The following is a 13004-nucleotide window of genomic DNA, read 5'->3' as shown; positions in this document are numbered from 1 at the left end:
GTGTCTTGAAATCTGTATTAGTTATCTATCATTGCAAAATAATATTACCACAAATGTAGCAACTTAAAACAGCACACATTTATTATCTTATAGTTTTTGTGGGTAAGGGACCCGGGCACAGATTAGTTGGGTCCTCTGTGAGGCTACAGTCAAGGTGTTGGGCAGGGCTCCAGTCTCATCTGAGACTTGACCGGGGAGGGGTCAGCTTTTTCACCCACATGGTTATTAGTAGCCTTCAGTTCCTTGAGAGTGCTCAATGCTTATGTGCCATTGGCAGGAGGCCACCCTCAACTCTTTGCCACATGGGCCTTCTCAGTATAACTGGTTGCTTTCTCAAAGCCCGCAAAGGAGAGTCTCAGCAAGATGGACTGTATAATCTTATATAATGTAATCACATACATTCCATCACCTTTGCCATATTCTGTTGGTTGGAAGCAGGTCATAGGTCCTGCCTACACACTAGGGTTTCATGGCTGATTAGGAAACAACATTAACAAGAATGGAAAAAATGATGAAAATTAGGACCATCACAAAATAGTATAAAGCATCATTCTTCATCTGTAGTCATTTGTGACTCCTTCCTTGGATGGTATTTGAATTTCACTTTTATTCTTGGTGGGAGGTCTCTATAACTCCTTCAGGCTCCCTCTGCTTCCCCAGAAGACATGAAGATGCACCTATTCGGAACGATATGTGTTTTGGTGACTCTAGTGGAAAATTTGCAGGCCTAAGAATCCTAAAACAGTTTATGATAAATTCTTAGGGTCTCTTGATTTGTTAAGTCTCTCATTTGATTAATTTTGAGGTCTTTCATTATAATTCCAGAAAATAGCATTTTCTGAAAGAAGTGTAAGGATAATGAATGTCAGATTTGTGTGTCAGATCTGTTGACCAGTGGGCTCCTATATAACTACAAAACCGAAAGTGTCATTTGGGATTTGCTGTGAAAGGTGCTTTCTCAACTCTTTAAAACTAGGATTCAATCCTGCTGTATGTCTTGCTATATTTACTCTATTTCAGAATGTTCCCTGTGTACTTGACCAAAGTTGTTCTGTCCAAAGCCAGCCAGATACATCCTAACATGAATAATGGCCCAGAACTGTTTGGAAAGGGAGGCCACCCAGCTGTGTGTGTCTCATTTTAATGAAAAACTAGATAAAGTGATTTAAGTAATTTTGTAATTGAGTTTATATTTGTCTCCTTGTTAGACTGGACTCCTTAAGAACATAACAAGAAATCATGTATTTTTTAATATATCTCTGTATCCTGCCTCTTTGCACAGTAACTCACATATAGTAAACCCACAGTAAATACTTGGCAAATGAATGAATGCTGATTATAGACATGTCTGATTATATAATGGCTTATTTTTTCCCTCAAGGCAAATAAAACAATTCATTTGGACACCAGAGGGCACTGCTAGATAACCACAGCATTTTCAGACTCTACTAAGAGTAGATTGGCTGGAGAAGTGATGCTCTTGAACATTTATTTTCAATCTGTGGGAAATAGCATAAATAAAAATATAAGTAAATTTTACATACTCACCTCCCCTTTTTCTTTCTGGCATGCCTCTAAAATTATACTGACATTAAATACGTGACTTGATTCATGCTTTGCTTGAAATGTAGATCTATATTTAGAAATAAAAGGCTGTTTGGGGTAGGAGTAGATGGGGTGGGATATACTGGCTAAGTGCTGATGGTGAAAGATATGTATTGCTGCTTTAATACAAGCAGGTATGCCTTGTTGTATTACAATTCTCTTTATTCTGTTTTGGAGATAATGTGTTTTTTACAAATTGAAGGTTTGCGGCAAACCTGCCTCAAGCAAGATTGTCGATGCCATTTTTCCAACATGTGATCATTTTGTATCTCTCTGTCATATTTTGGTAATTCTTGCAATATTTTAAACTTTTTTATGATTATTATATCTGATATGGTCATCTTTTTATCAGGGATATTTGATGTTACTATTGTAATTGTTTTGGTGTGCCACAAATTGTGCCCATATAAGACAGCAAACTTAGTTGATAAATGTTATGTGTGTTCTGACTGCCCTACCAACCAGGCTTTCTGCGGCTTCTCTCCCTTCTGGCTTCCCTATTCCCTGAGAAACAGCAATATTGAAATTAGGCCAATTAACAACCCTACAGTGGCCTCTATGTGTTCAAGTAAAAGGTAGAGTAGTACATCTCTCACTTTAATTCAAAAGCTAGAAACGATTACACTTAGTGAGAAAAACATGCCAAAAGATGAGATAGGCCGAAAACTAGGCCTCTTGTGCCAAACAGCAAGTTGTGAATGCAAAGGAAAAGTTATGGAAGGAAATGAAAAGTGCTACTCCAGTGAACACATGAATGAGAGTCAAACAGCCTTATTATTGATATGGAGAAAGCTTGAGGGGTCTGCAGAGAAGATCAAACCAGCTACCACATTCCCTTAAGCCAAAACCTAATCCAGAGCAAGGCCCTACCTCTCTTCAATTCTGTGAAGGCTGAGAGAGGTAAAGAAAGTGCAGAAGAAAAGTTTGAAGTTAGCAGAGCTTGGTTCATGAGGTTTAAGGAAAGAAGCTGTCTTCACAACTTAAAAGTGCAAAGTGATGCAGCAAATCGTGATGTAGAAGCTGCAGTAAATTATCAAAAAATCTAGCTAAGATAATTGTTGAATGTGACTTTATTGAATAACAGGCTTTAAATGTAGACAGAACAGCCTTATATTGAAAAAAAATGCCATCTAGGACTTTCATGGCTAGAAAGAAGCCAATGCCTGGCTTCAAAACTTCAAAGGATGGGCTAATTCTCTTGTCTGGGGCTAATGCAGCTGATGACTAAATTAAAGCCAATGTTCATTTACCATTCTGAAAATCCTGGAGTCCTTAAGAATTATGCTCAATCTGCTCTACTTATACTCTATAAATGGAACAACCATGCCTGGATGAAAGCACATCTGTTTACAGCATGGTTTACTGAATATTTTAAGCCCACAATTGAGACCTACTGCTCAGAAAAAAATATTTATTTCGAAATAAACTGTTCATTGACAATGCACCTGGTCCCCCAAGAGCCCTAGGGACATATACAAGGAGATTGATGTTGTTTTCATGCTTGTGAACACATTATCCATTCCATAAGGTCAAGGAGTGATTTTGACTTTGAAGTCTTATTGCTGAAGAACTACATTTTGTAAGGCTGTAGCTGCTATAGATAGTTACTCCTGTGATGGATCTGGGCAAAGTAGACGGACAACCTTCTGGAAAGGAACTGCCATTCTAGATGCTATTAAGAACATTTGTGATTCATGAGAGAAGGTAAAAATGTTTGAAGGATGTTGATTCCAACCCTTGTGGATGACTTTGAGCATTCAAGACTTTAGTGGAGGAAGTAACTGTAGATGTGGTAAAAATAGCAAGGGAATTAGAATTGGAAGCAAAGCTTGAAGATATAAATGGATTGTTATAATTTCATGAGACAACCTGAACATATGAGGAGTTGTTTCTTATGGATGAGCAAAGAGTAGATTCCATCTACTCCTTGTGCAGATACTGTGAGCACTGTTGAAATGATAACAACATATTTAGCAAATTACATAAACTTAGTTAATAAAGAAGCAGCAGAGTTTGAGAAGATTGATTCCAATTTTGAACATTTTACTGTGGGTAAAATGCTATCAAGTAACATCAGAGTCTATAGAGAAATCTTTTGTGAAAGGAAGAGTCAATGATTTTGGCAAATTTCATTGTATCTTATTTTAAGACTTTGCCACAGCCACTGCAACCTTCAGCACGCACCACCCTGATCAGTTAGCATCCATCAACATCAAGGCAAGACTCTCCACCAGCAAAAAAATTATGACTTGCTGAAGCCTCAGATGATTATTAGCCTTTTTCGAAATAAAGTATTTTAAAATTAAGGTATATGCATTGTTTTTTAGACATGATGCCATATACTACATGTTTGTGTAAATGTAAGTTTTATATGCACTAGGAAACCAAAAAAATCGTATGACTTGTTTTATTGCAATATTTACTTTATTGCAGTGGTCTGGAACTGAACCTTCAATATGTCCAAGGTATGCCAGTATAAACTTTTCTGTAAAAGGGATGCCCTCTTTAGCTGGGGCATGAAAGAGGGAAATGGCACGTGAGGATTTCTCTCTGGTGCTGCCTTTGCCTTTCTTTTCTGGAGTCCCTAATCAATGTGCCCTCTGTGCTAGGGCAGCTCAGTGGAACGCTAAGCTAGGTCCTATGGCTCCAGACTAAGTATTTGCTTCTCCTGGCTGAGCCTCTTTAGAAGAATAAGTTACTAAACACTATAGATCTCTTGTCAAGAACATGAAGGAAGAGGTACTTTGGAATTCAAATTTACAATTAGAATAGAAGAATAATCTGCAAAGTTAATGTAGTCAGCATTTTTATTTTTTATTTTTTATTTTTTACTAAAACAGCTTTTCCCTTTTATAAGTCTGGAACCAAATGACTTAACCAAAACTTCATAGTGTTTCATCTCTTGCTGAGTATTTCTATTCTGAATTCCTCTCTGAGGTCACTTTTTCCACTGCAGCCCCTAGCAGGAGACCTCTTCACTACTGCAGCACAGTGGTTCCTGCCAAAGTTTATAGTTCTTCTATACAGAAGCTCTTTATTCATCTACCATATTTTACCTTGAGTGTTTACATGTGCAGAATGATGTGCTATCCTCTGAACAATTAATAGTACAATTTTCCCTTCTTTCTGGCCAATAACTCTTCTGTTCCTTACCACCCCCATTCTTGCAGCCTAATCCTCTTAATGATCCTTGGATAAGAACTGCTTGTACTCACTAAGGAAAGTGGATGGAAAAATCAAATGTCTAGTAGGTGGATGTGCTATTATAATGTTTAAATGATTCTGAAAATTTTCCCAAAGCCAATTTAAGCAAAATCAGAGATTGGCCTTTTAGGTTTCTGGGTACTAAGTGGAAGTAATAAGTATTTTATTAAATGTTATTTATTTATCAATTTATCTTCAGACATTAACTGGTATCTTAGCTAGGACAACCATTACAAAATACCATAGCCTGGGTGGCATAAACACAGAAATTTATCTCCTTACAGTTCTGGATGCTGGGAGTTCCAAATTAAGGTGCTAGGAAGGCTCTTTTCCTGGTTTGCAGATGGTAGCCTTCTGGCTGTGTCCTCACATGGCCTTTCCTCTGGGGCATGTCGAGATTGAGAAAAAGAGAGAGAGAGAGTCAGAGCACGTGCAAGTGCATGCTCTCTGGCGGCATCTTTTCATCTTCCTATAAGAACACCAGCACCATCAGATTAGGGCCCCATCCTTTTAACATCATTTAACTTTAATTGCCTCCCTAAAGGCCTTATCCCCAATTCCAGTCACATTGTGGGATAGGATTTCAATATATGAATTTGAAGGATACCTAATGCAGTCCATATAAACTGGGCTCCTTCTTTGTGCTCAGATACTATGGTAAGTCTAGGGATATAAAGATTGGTGAGACATGACCTCTGCCCTCAAGGAACTCAGGCAATTACAACTCTCTTTAGCCAAAATTCTAAACACCTGTTGTTAGTGTGAATTGAGGAATACTTGTCTTGCAGTGTATAAAGTTTGTGTAGTTCACTTAAGGGTGAAGGGGTTCGACAACTTATGATAAATAGTTTTCAAACCATCATCATATGTGTATTATTTGTCCTAAAGGACTCAGCATTGGATCATATGCAAAGAAAAAGTGCACAGTGAACCTCTAAGGAGCTTATTGTCTCGCTTGAAAGGAGAAAATCTAGGTACCGAATAATTCGAGAGCATTACAAGGACAATATTATATATAAATGCAAAATTATAATCATGTTGTACTTTATTCACTACTAAGTGCTTCAGAACCCTATATCTTGATGCTTACAACAGAGCTGATGTTACTTACATGTTATTAACTTTTTATCCTCATAAAAGAGAGAAGTTAGGGCACAAGTGGTTAACTAATAGCTCCATGTAGTAGAAAGCAAATGGAGTGGGTAATGCAGATTAGATCCAGGTCTCCTGATACCTAGTACTCTATTGTTTTCAGAATATTATGTTGCCTTTTTCTTGTATGATACAGAGAAATATATTAGTGTGTGCCAAAGAGTCTTTGGGAGGAAAAAATTATTCAGTTCTGGAGGGAGTTAGGAAGTGATTTTGGGATCAATTACATTATCCTCTGATACTTGAACAAATGTATCAAAATGTCAAGCTATTTGTGGGTAATTCTGAAAAACATATTCATAAGCAATGTATTTACAGAGTTTCATTCCAGAAGATAAACACATTCATGCTCATGCTTTTATGTTGGCAAACCTAAAACAATATTTAATAGTAAATACAGAAGAACTCATAAGCTTTCTCTGCTTGTTGACGCTAAATTTTGTGCTGGCACAAACAGAAAATCCAGAAACTTATAAATGATCATTTCACCTCAATGAAGAAGGGTCTTGCACCCCAAGTATTCCTCAGATCTGCCTGCCAGTGCTTGGAATCCTAACATAATTCTGTTTCTTAATCATGAATCAATAATCCAATTTGGTAGCACCTTCGTGGGTAAGACATTGTGCTAAGATCTGGGGGAAAGACAATTCCAAATATGTTATTATTAGATTCAATAGGTCAGATTCATCAGCTTAACTGTTACAAGAATATTTAAATGTTTATTCTCAATTTCTATACTTACATCATTGCAGAGCAGCAATAGTTTGTGGATTGATACCTGTGTATGAACCACACTTTGAGTGGCATGTGTTAAAAGCTTTGGTGAGAAATGAGAGCCTGAACCCCAGTTCTAGGCATATGCCCAGTTCTAGCTAGCCTGGGCATACTAGTCAGGATGGGTTAGATTATTATGCAGCAACAGCCAGCGAGTTCATTTAACAAGTGTTTATTGCTTGCTCACTTTACATGCCCATTGACTGAAACGGCCCATAACATGCCCTTTACTCTGGAAATCAGAGTGACAGGGCCTTCACCATCTGAAATGCTGTCAGTTCCAGCTGCAGGAGGCAGAGTGCTGCAGTGTTGCTTACTGCAATTAGGAAGCAGCCCGTGTTACTCCTGTCCGCGTTTCACTAGCCAAAGGAAGCCACATGACTGGCCATGATGTACCTCAAGAAAGAGGGAAAGTGCAAATCTGTCATGTTCCTGGATTGAGGAAAAGGAATATACAGAGAGCAGCACTTCCAGGTAATAGAAAGGAGAGGAGAGAGCCAGCAGGTAGATTTAACAACTGGATAGCTGTGTGAACAGAAAAGGAGTTGGAGTTAAACCTCAAACTATTGAGTCCCGTCACTTTAATGGGAGTGAGTTTCAGGTTGTTTTGGGAAGACGGTGAGAGGACGTTGCAAGAAGGAAAGGGCACTAAGTACCACCAGGTTGGGAAACGGCCACCTAGAGGACTTTTTCCCACTTCACGGCTCAGGTTCTGGAGATCAGAAAGAAGATCTTGTATGGATCAGGAACCTAAGGTTGCTGGAGACTTTATTCTTTCCGTTCTTCTGATGCACCAGATGTTACACAGACTATGTTGTCCTGGCCATTTCTTTACTTCCATAAGCATGGAAAAAAGAAAGCAGGTGTGCCTGTAGTATAGAAGATTTAGTGGAACTCTGCGAGAATATTTCTGAAGGAAGCTGGTTAAATATGGATGCATGGGTGGGGCTGGGTTTATGAAGAGACTGGTGGCAACTCTTCTGGGATGGATAGTTGTCTATGTGGGATAGTGAACATGGAGTGTTTGTATAGATCTAGGACACCTTCAGGGTGCATTAGCATCTGACAGGGAGAGAGTTGGGGAACAGACATCAGTCCTTAGGGTTTCTCATCAGTCACACGGGTAGTGGCTGATTTGGTCATCATCCTGCAGTGCCTGAGGTCCATCTGGGTCTCTCATGACTTTTTCTCTTGAGCACTTGGAAAATATTTGGTCTGGTCCTGAACTCCAGGGACATGTTGGGGAACTTTCAGGCTGTTTTGGGTCCTCTCCATTTAGACACACTTTCCCAGCCATATGTTCTTCTCTGCTGTCTCCATAACATGTTGGAGAAAGATCCTAAGAGCCTGAGATATGTGGGGTATGTGGAGCTTTACTTGGGCCTGGAGGCATAGTGGGGGGTATAGGGTAGGGGGGGTGCTGGCCAGATTCCCTTTCATTTCCTCTATTTCCTCTTCTCCGCACCAGCAACTTCTGGGGTCAGGGCGGAGGGCACGGACCATAGGTGTCTGCTCCATGACCAGTTCAAGGTTCTAACTCTTCTGCTTTTGCTACTTTTTATCCCCAACAGGTTTTTTTCCCTCTAGGTTTATTTTGTCTTAGGGGTAGGAAAAACTGATGCTGACCATTTCCAGATCGATTTTCCTTCTAAACATATTGTTTTTGCCAAGATTTTAGATTTTGGAATTCGAAAGTCAAGAATTTGCTCTTTTTGTTCTGTAGCATAATCCTGTTCCTGAGGCAGTGTGCCAAGAAAGTCTGTATGGGAAAAAAGTTCACAGGTAACAAGAATTACTGAGAAGCGAAAATATGTCAGTTAATGTATCAAAAATTATCCAGCTACATTCACAAACAGAAGGTGTTAATTGTCATTAAAATTCATATTGATACTCACAAGACCTATTTAATTTTCTGAGGGTACATTTTATCTTATCTATCAGCTTACATCCCACCTAATGATAACGCAGTACTTGACACAGAGTAGAAGCTCAATAAAAGTCTTATTTGACTGCATTCAAGTGTTCATAAATGGACTACCACCCACCCCATACTATTCCTGTCATTCCAGTGGCAGGACAAGGACCAGCTGCTTTTCTGCCCTGTCCACTTTGTACAGAAAGCAGAGCTGCACGTACCTCAGGCCGTGAGACAAATCACCATCCCATGAAATTTGCTTTTGTAAGCATGCTTATGCTACGAGGTCCTTTATAGTTTGATCCCTTGCCTTAGAGTTCTGAGAAATCAAAATAAGGATTTCTAAACAAAATATATCTGCCTGGCAAGGTTACTTATTATTTGATTACACATACTTTCCTATGCTAAACCTATGCATTTATTTATTTAACATTTTTGAGGGAAATGAAGACATGTAAACACTGCTAAATTTGGAAACTCTGCTTAGAAATGGTAATGCCTCTCACATAATTATACAATTATTGTGGATTGCACTTCTGTTGATGACCACAGATGGGGATGCTGTGGTTTTGAATATTGGGTGAAAAATTGGTCATCTCTTCTCCCATCCCAAGTAAGATCATTAGAAAACTTGGGTCCTATAAATGTTGCTTTTTTTCTGGATTGTACATTCTCAATCCTTTAGATATAAATGAATATAATTCATCCACTTTGGACCTTAATGTTCCACTCCCACAAAATGAAAGGAATTGGTGCAGATACTATCTGTGATCCCCTCTGGCTCTATATTTTGGTGATCCTATAATTGAAGGATTTTGCCACATAGATCTTTCCCTCTCACCCTCACGCTTATCACCCTCTTCCACCTCTACCCCTGTTAAAAACAATAACAACATATTCCTTCCATCACAGGCCTTATTAATCCACCATTAGAATTATGCTCCTTTGAATTTTTGAGGCCCAAGAGACTTGCAAGGCAGAGTTTTGACTTCAGAAAACCAACAGTGACATGGGACAGTTGTATAATCTCCCAGAACCTCAGTTTCTCATCTGTAAAATGAAGGACAAAATGTATCCTTCTAGGGTTGTGTTTTCCCCACACATTGAAATGGTTATGTGAGGATAAATGAAGCCCAGCACACAATAAATTATCAATCCTTCCCTTTGCAGCCTCCAAGCACTTCCCACTGATGTGCAGGTTGCCACCTTGGGAGAGAATACATGATAACTAGTTGAGAGCCAGTCCTCCAAGGAATAAGACCTAGATGTTTAGCAGGGTATGAAGAAGGCTGTCTTAGTCCATTTTGTTGTTTGATATTCTGTTATTCTAACTATCACACCCCATCCCACCTGTGATGGTTTTAAGACATTATCCATAAATCCTTTTGGTTTAATCATCATAAAGGAGATGATTTTGAATCAAATCTTGACATCTAAGTAGGCAACACATAAGTTGCAGTTCTTAGCAGCTTTTCTTCTGTCTTCCTGTTCTTGGGTGGAAGTTGGGGTGGGGGGGATATAGCGTATGGATGGTATATTAGTAATCTATTGTTGTGTAACAGATTATCCCAAAGCTCAGCTACTTAAAACAATAGTTTATGTGATTCAGAAAGTTGGGAGCAGCTTTTTGGCTCAGGGTCTCTCATGAGGTTACCATGAAGATATTAGCTAGGGCTTCCATTATCTGAAGGCTTGACTGGGGCTGGAGGATCCACTTCCAAGATAGCTCACTCACATGGCTGTTGGCAGGAGGAGGCCTTGCTTTCTTGCCATGTGGATCTCTCTATAGGACACCTTGGGTCTCCTCATGATATTACAGCTGGCTTCACTCAGAGTGAATGACCAGAGTAAGAGAGAGAGAAGCTCCAACACCTTTGATGACCTAACCCTGGAACTCACACACTGACACTTCTGCTTTATTCTATCTATTAGAAGCAAGTTGCCAAGTGTAGTCCATACTGAATGAGAGGTGTATTCGAGTCTACCTTTTGAAAGGGGGGAGTATCAAAAGGATTTATGGATAATATCTTAAAACCATCACAGGTGGGATGGAGTGTGATAGTTAAAGAGCATTTTAATTTTCACTTAAAAGGGACTATATAAAATTACTAAATACTATGGCTTACTGTTGGAAACTGTCAGTCATTTAGCATACCTGTTGTTTAGCAGGGTGGAGGGTAGAAAGGTGTGATGAGGAAAACATCTAGAACATAATGCAAGACAATATGTAATTTAAAATTTTCTAGTAACCACACTAAAAGATGTTAAAAAGAAAATATGTAATTTTAATAATATGCTTTTAGCTCTATATATGCAAAATATTTTCATTTCAATGCATAACCAATATAAAAATTAATAAGATATTTTAGACTCTTTTTTCTTTGTACTATCTCTTTGAAATCTGGTGTGTGTTTTATACTTATAGCATCCCTTGGTTTGCACTAGCACAATTTCAAGTGCTCAGGAGCCACATGTGGACAGTGCATGTCTAGAGAGCTAGGCCAGAAGTTAAGAATAGGTCACCGAGAACCATAGTCTGTATCCATTGTCCAAACAGAGGGCCCAGTAAAGCGTTTAAGCTGAAGAGCACCATGATCAGACTCCTGGTTTAGAAGTCACTCTCACTGTTCGACGTGTAGAACGTGGAGGGATGGAGCAGGCAAGCCCAGACATAAGCACATATTCGGGAGACTTTCAGAACATTCCATGTGAGAGCCTGAATGGGGTTAGTTATACTAAAGATGGAGAGGAGCCGATGTATGAAAGATAGTAAGGAGGTGGTTTGTAGTAGGTCCCATGACCATTTGGTTGTGAGAAAGTAGATGTAATAAGACAGAGACACTTAGAATGATTCCAAGGCTTCTGGCTCGGGTCATTGTGAGGAAAATTGTAAGAAAAGGAAATAGAGGAGTTAAAACATGGTTTGCTTTGGGAGGATGACAAGGTAAGATTACAGCTATAGATTTGGAAAAGTTTTGGTCGAGATACTATCGGAGCTGGAGAAGAAGAAATCTAGTGGACAGTGGATGGATAAATCTGGAGCTTAGGGGAGACCTAAGCTCCTGGTAGAACCACTGCAAGGCTTCATAATTTTATGTTATTGCTATGAAACTACCAGGCACTGTGGAAAGTTCCCGTTTTCTCAGTAGCTTGTTGTGGAGGCAGAATCAGCTGAGGAAGAAAGAGTGGAGCCACCTCAGGAAGATGCCTCTGAGCTGTGGGCACCAGCCAGGGAGGCCTGCTTTCCTGGCCCAGAATGACCTGGCTATTTAGCAGCGAGGGAGGGGCCACAAGAACCACACTGCGGCGTTATCTTGGAGGCAAGAGCTCCCTGGCCAGGCTGTGAAGGCTAGAGCTCACTGAGGGGAGTAGGAGGGGGAAGGAGTGTCTGGATAAAGCATCGGAAGTTAAAAACTCCTAGATTCTGAGAGTCTGTTGACGGCATGGATTTTGGTCTTTTTAATGAAAACCTCTTTTGTAATACATTCAATAAGTGGAATTCTTTGCTGCCGAAAGGAGCGGGAGGAGGAAGAGGAAAAGGAGGAGGAAAGAAGGAAGAGAAAGAAAGAAGAAAAGAATTCCTGCCTTGGAATTTGGCCTTTATTCTCCATCTCAGATAATATGTATCCTTGTTAGTGAAGAAAAAAATGTTTTTTCTTTTTTTTTTTTTTTTTTTTTAGTAGCGATGGGATTTCACCATATTGACCAGGCTGCTCTCGAACTCCTGACCTGAATGCCTTATATGAGTACACATGCCATGTTTAATTGTGTTTTTCTACTTACATTTCCTATTGTAACCTTCAGTGCTCATCTGGGTTGTTTTCTGTTTGCTTGCTTGCCTGTTTTTATTCTCTAAGAAACGATATAATGGCTAAGGCCCTATTTGTTGACTAATCCTATTTTGGAAGGTGAGCAGAGCTATGTGAGGTATTGAGACCCTTCCCTCTTTTACGCACCTAAAGTGAAGTGTGTCTGCCCACTTCCTGTTCCTTAATAGGGTGATGCTTTAATGCAAGGGTTGCAAACTAAAATGCCTGTCACGGCCAGGTAGATAATACACCCGAGAGAAGTGAGCGTACATAGCACATGAGCTTGGCCAAAGGGAGCAGCTATTGCGAAGCTCCAGCAGATTCTTGTGAAGTGGCAACATGGGCCTACTTGCCAGATGTTCTTATGTTTGTGTGTGAAATTTTTTAGTGAAGTTTCCCCACTTTTAACTTCACAAAATATCAATTTTATTTAAACACTACAGATTAAATAAAACACGTTGGTGGGTTCTTACCAACCCACAGTGCACCAGTCTTTGACATTAATCTAAATGCTTTATATGAGTATGCATGTCGTGTTTCATTGT

Source organism: Papio anubis, chromosome 1, assembly GCF_008728515.1.
Source record: "Papio anubis isolate 15944 chromosome 1, Panubis1.0, whole genome shotgun sequence".
Classification (NCBI taxonomy): domain Eukaryota; kingdom Metazoa; phylum Chordata; class Mammalia; order Primates; family Cercopithecidae; genus Papio; species Papio anubis.
Note: the sequence above shows the minus strand (reverse complement) of the source record.